At 37.5% G+C, this 6,297-nt stretch overlaps 1 pseudogene; it reads right to left on the minus strand.

Annotated features, from left to right (window-relative positions):
- Positions 1–4,368: 4,368 nt before the first annotated feature.
- On the minus strand, positions 4,369–5,872 carry LOC114185778 (zinc finger protein ZAT9 pseudogene; annotated as a pseudogene).
- Positions 5,873–6,297: the final 425 nt, after the last annotated feature.

The following is a 6,297-nucleotide window of genomic DNA, read 5'->3' on the forward strand; positions in this document are numbered from 1 at the left end:
GACTGAGAAGCCCAGACAGGCTCGGTGGCCCGATGATCTAGAGGCCTGACGGCCCATACTGCACGATTGTTCCGTCAAGTTCGTCAATATGGCCCGGTCCAACCCGTCTAGGTCATTGGCCCAATGCTCCAGACAGGTTCGACGACCCGAACGGGCTCGACGATCAAGACGGACCCAATGACCTGGACGAGCCCGAAGACATGGACGGGCCCGACGAGCTGGACAAGCTCGACAATCCGGACGGGGTCGAATACCCAAACGGGTTCGATGACCCGGACAGGCCCGTACACTCAGACGAGCCCGAAGACCTAGACAGGTCCGACTGGGTCGTCGGGCATGTCCGGTTCGTCGGGCCCATCCGGGTTGTGGGGCCTGTCCGGGTCGTGGGGCCTGTCCGGGTTGTCGGGCCCGTCTGGGTCGTCGGGCCCGTCCGGGTCATCAGGCCCGTCCGAGTCGTTAAGCCCGTCCGGGTCGTCGGGCACGTTCGGGTCATCGAGCCCGTCCGGGTCGTCGGGTACGTCCGAATCGTCGTGCCCGTCCAGATCGTCTAGAATGTGAGGTTGAGTGAGAAGGATTTCAAATTTCATCTATTTTGAGGGTATTTGAATTTCTACTAATTTAGCTAATTGAAATCCTTTAAAAAAATACTTGCATTTGAAATGCTTTTAAATTTCTCTATTCAAATAAAGCATTTTATTACAAAGAAATCTAAATTTTTCAAAAAAATTAATTGCTTCATTAAAATACTCTATCCAAACACATTCTTAATGTCTATATGGGCAAGGAACTTTCAAGACAAAATAATTAACTTAACAAACTAAAATTCACTCAATGCAAATCCACTGTATATAACAAATGTCAGATTGCTTAGTGAATTAACATTCGAGAGAAAGATAGTTAAGAATTCTAAGTAACGAAGATAAATGTCAACTTGCTCAATGAATTTACATGCGCTCAAAAAATTTCTCCAATAAAAATAAAAATAAAAACTATATAAAAAAAATTGTTAAAGGAATCTTAAGGCTTTGTCGAAGACGGTCTACTTGTCCACTCATTCTCAAACAAAGATTTTTCAAAAGTTTTAAACTCTATTCAAGTCCTCTCCTAGAGTTAACTTTTAATTTCATAAGAAGTGGATTTTCTCTCACGCACGACTAAAGCACTTAAGTGTGGGAATAAGGTGCCAAAGGAAAATAGGAGTTGAGATTGGGATAAAGGGCGACAAAAGGCAAGAAAATAAAATGAGACACCAATTGTAGCTTTTATGTCGTTTATATTTTATAATAAATAATATGAAATGTGATACATATTACATCTCTCTTCCTTTATCTAATGCAAAATAAAGACAGTACATCGGTTCAAATAGAAACTAATATAATATCAATTCACTTCTAGTTACAGAAGTAAGCAAGAAGTAACCGGTGTTGAAAGTGTTTTTAAAGGGTTAAATATGTTTTGATCTCTCAAGTTTCAGCGAAATTTGGAATTAGCCCCTCATCAAAACTTTTGACCAATTTAGTCTTTCATCTTTCAAAATGCATGAATTTAGTCTTTTTAATCAAATTTTGTTAAGTTTATCTGACGTTTCAAGCACATTTCATGATAGTATTTAAATTATTTATTCTGTTTGACATATTTTTGCTTCAATTTTAACTTAAATACTATCATGATATGTGCTTGAAACATCAGATAAACTTAACAAAATTTGGTTAAAAGGACTAAATTCACGCATTTTTTAAAGATGAAGGACTAAATTGGTATAAAGTTTTGATGAGGGACTAATTCCGAAATTCACTGAAACTTGAGGGACAAAAACATATTTAACCCTTAAAATTACAAAAATGTAACCACATTTTTTTCACGTTAAACTGACATAATCTTTACAATATAAAAAGTTGTTTTTGCATAAGTGGAGTATTTTTTTTAAACTGCAAGTACATAAATAGATACTATAGTACTATATCAAAACCCAATTCATCGTCACTCCTACTCACGAACCTTTTATGTCTACAAATCAACTCTTAATCCTCCATTTTTCAATTACAAATTCATAACAAGTGTTGTTCTTAAAAAGATTTTTTTTTTACGAGTGGAATGAATTTTCTTGTAACATTCTTTAATATGGGATCTCACTGTCATATATACATAATCAAATTTTCATATTATAATATAAAAATGAATAGGAATTTATGTTGATAGATTACCATCATATCAATATGTTTGGCTTATTAGACTTTACGCTTGCTCAAATAAAAAAAATATATATAAAAAAAAAAACATAGAGGCAAGCTTCCCACTTGACAAAAATATGTTGAAAAGAGATATAAATTAAAATAGTTTATTTAGATATTATAATAAGGCTAACCTAGGTTAGAAGGAGTAACCCTGGGTGCGTGTATAAAATAAAGTCTCATATATCCATTTAAAGTTGATAGGATAATGTTACTTAAGCTATAAAAGAGGCAACCACTTCTTGTGCAAATGAACCTTTGAAATAGAAATGAATTGAGTGTTTTGATATCCTTTGGTGTTTCTTTGTGAGAGAATTGCTTCCTCAGTTGAGATTTCCTAAGTGGTCTATCATTCTCTTGCCTTCTTGGTTTCAAAAAGTGTGTCAAGAAACCTTTCAAGACTTTTAGACAACCTTCCATCCCTTACCTTTTTCATCACCTAAGCTTGTCAAGAACCATCCAAAACACAACATAAAGTTTTTAGTCTTACACACACTCCACCAGCACCACCACTCAAGCCAAGTATCTCCAATAAACTACCACCAATCCTTGCCACCATTCATCGCTTTTGCTCTTGACATCATCATTTTTTTCCACCCAATTTTCATATAAAATTCACCAAACCTAGATCAATCTAACCCTTATCGCATCCACAACAAAACCATAAGATTAGATTACAAAAAATACCCTTAGTTTCTCTGAGATTTCCTTGAAGAAGCCCTCCAATACTAAACCTAATTCCTCAAGGTCCTAATCCTCTCATTGTTAAGGTCAATTGATACCATAACCTACGAAAACGAAGCAAGAAACAAACCAAGAATCCATGATCTTGAAAGTTTAGTATGTTTTGACATCTTAATTCATCTTGAAGCTTGAACAAAATTTCCTTGACAATATTTGAAAGTCTAACCATATCCCCACAAACTAAAGAAACCTAATTATAACTTTAGAAGAGAAATTCTAACTTAAAAGGAACTTTCTTAAGCTGTTGGCCAAAACAAATTTCCTAATCAAAGAAGAAAAAAATCTGAGATATTATCACATTTTTTTAACTTTAAATGCAACTATAACAATAGTTTATTCAAAGTAAACTAAATAAATCAATCCAAATCCTATCCTGTTCCAACCGATAATAAATTTGTAAGACAATTAGTTCAGGACCGATCAAGGCCGATGTTACATTAACAAGGTCAACTTGCAATCAATTCCAAGAGCCAAAGAACTTGATAGTCTCTTCCAGCAATCTTTTCTGATTTTTTAGATTATTAAGCAGTCAGATTTTCTTTCAAGTGAAATTGTAACATCCTAGCTGTATACCCTCCTCTATTGTTTTCTAATTGACCAAATCAATAAAATACAAATAAGTGAAAAATAAGAAAAAAGTCTAAGGAACGTATGTTATGCCATTTATTACATATTTAATGAAGGTGACTTAAAAAGTCCCTCATAAAGCACCAAAGACCTGCTTGAGCTTTATAACTCAAGTTACGTCCAACTAGGGATCTGCTTAAAGTCCCTCATAAAGAAACAAATTGATCTAACATCACCAAATAAATAAGGATCAGGTTTATTTTCATTTAGAAAAAAATACCAATAACACAACTACACAAATCACCATCAAAGACAACCAGATTAAGTCGAAGCAATTAATTTTCTGATTCACCTTTGCAACCTCTTCTAGCTACAAAGATGTGTTGAAAAGTTGGAATCAAAAAGTAGAAAAAAGAACTTGGGACAGCACTTCCTTTCAGTCGAAAAAAAAATGAAAGGAAGAAAAGGGGGGAAAAGATACGGAAGTTCTTAAATGCCCAGAGGGGAATTTAACAAAATAATAAAAGAATGTAAAGAACGATGAGGGAAACACATATCTTTTCATGGAACTGTAGAATGTTCCTTGAAGTCAGAAGTGGAAAACTAGAACTGTTACTTTATATTTGCTTGGAAGCTGAAACAGAGCCCACTAAAACACGCATGCGGGGCCAATTCTTGTGCACTACTTGCTCCGTAGCAAGGGGGAAAAGAAAAGGTCTTCTGAATCTAAATTAACAGAACAAATAAGCATAACTTTCGAATCCTCCATTGATTGATTCCTTATGACATTTCTTACAGAGATACAGGACAGATCAGAAGAACTGCATTACGGTTAGAATCTTGGAAGAATTATATGATTATAATTTATAACATTACATGAATAATATAGAGTAACCATATTATCTAATTTGCAGAACATATATAAAACTTATCAAAAATAAATTTATCTCTGAGCACCAAAAAATTTGATCCTTTCTCCTTTACCTATCGGGTTTTGACGAATTCTGCATCGGAAACAGCAGAGTTCTCGATTTGGCTAGCCTCGTCTTCGTCAATCGGAGCAGGCAGGTTGAGATCTATGAAGCTGTTTCCAAACTTTGCTGAAGTTGATGGAACTGTTGCGGGTGCTGACCCAGTAACATGGGTTCTCTTGTGTCCACCAAGTGCTTGACCCGAAGCGAAGACTCTGAAACAAACGGGGCACTCGTGGATTTTCTTCTCCACGCCACACGTCCCACCTTTCTTCCTGTGCTCAACTTCCGCTTCTTCACCGTCCACTTTCACGTTCACTTTGATCTTCTTGTGACTCGCTCGGTGTCCCCCCAAAGCTTGGTACGATCGAAACACCTTGTTGCACGTGTCGCATTTGTACCTTCCTCGTACTCGGTTCTTGCACAGTTTCATCGTCTCTTGGGATTCCTCGCTCTCCTCGAACGCTTCGTCTTCCTCCTCTTCTTCCTCCTCCTCCTCTTCCTCCTCCTCGTATTGATCTTCCACCTCCATGAATTGCGGTTGGTCCTTATGTCGCTTCCATTTGTCCCTGGAAAGCAGCATCAGACAAAACGCCACGTCTTCCTCGGTAGTTGCTTCGGAGACCGAGCTCGCAGGTTCGTGATCCACCCACGAATCTGTCTTACTCTTCTTCTTCATCAGGGCTTCATGTTCGGTTCCGAAAACTTGCTTCTTGATGCTGGGGGTGGTATAATTGTTAGTATCATTATTAAGATCATTATAATAATAATAATTGTTGCTATTAATATTATTATTATTATTGTTATTCCATGGCCTTTTGGATCTTTTACGAGTTGGGTTGCTCTTGGATGACTCGGACTCGCTCTCTCTGTCATGGACGATCGCGGAGCCAGTATCTGCAGCTGCGAACGAGAATTCGGGATCGACGAGGCGAATGCTTCGTTTGGGGTTCTCTCTGAGGCCGTAACAGAGACTCTTGTCACCGTCTTCGTCATCATCGGATGATGAAGATGAAGAAGAAGAAGCTGATTCGGCTTCGAAGCTGAGTTGGATGGTTCGCGGTGACGCTTCTTCGGGCTTCGAGAGAGGAAGGTTCATCATGTGAGAGCGCATGTGACCCCCCAAGGCTCTGCCATTGGAGAAGCTCCTGAAGCAAAGCTTGCACTTGTGCTTGTCCATGGCGAATCAACGGAACGGAGTTCAACACAGTATTCGCATTTTGGTGAATTCAATTGCGCTGCTCTGATTATTGCTGTTGTGTTGCGCTTTGAGAGAGAAAAGAGAGAAGGGAAGGGATGGAGTACCAAGTATGAAAGGAGTAGGTGACAAGCATTCCTCCACCGAGAGATATAAAAATGTAGAACAAATAATAAAAAGTCAAAAAAAGGAAGAGAAAATTAAAATGGGGGGTTTCTTTATTTCCCTTTTTACGGAAACCGTAAAAAGAATTAAAATTTGAATTTATTGAGGTTTAATTAAAGATGTGCATGCATCAAGAGAGAGAAAGAGAACATGTAACATGCCACACTTGCCCGTTTCTGTATTTATTCCCCACTCAATCTCCCTTTTCTTTTTATTCATTTTCAAACCCTTTTTTCCATTGTCCAACCTACCCTTTTGCACCATATCAAGAAACTTACCAAAACTCAACCACACGCTGTTCCTATAATAGAAAATGACATTTTCTGATTTTCTGATTTTCTTCCCATCAATTTTTTTTTTCTGTTTCTTATATTGAAAGAGCCTTTTCGGTTTTCAGTTTCTTTACGTTCAATAATGAAAG

This window comes from Vigna unguiculata, chromosome 5 (genome assembly GCF_037176805.1).
Source record: "Vigna unguiculata cultivar grain cowpea cultivar isolate G323 ecotype 2 chromosome 5, ASM3717680v1, whole genome shotgun sequence".
NCBI classification, from domain to species: Eukaryota; Viridiplantae; Streptophyta; class Magnoliopsida; order Fabales; family Fabaceae; genus Vigna; species Vigna unguiculata.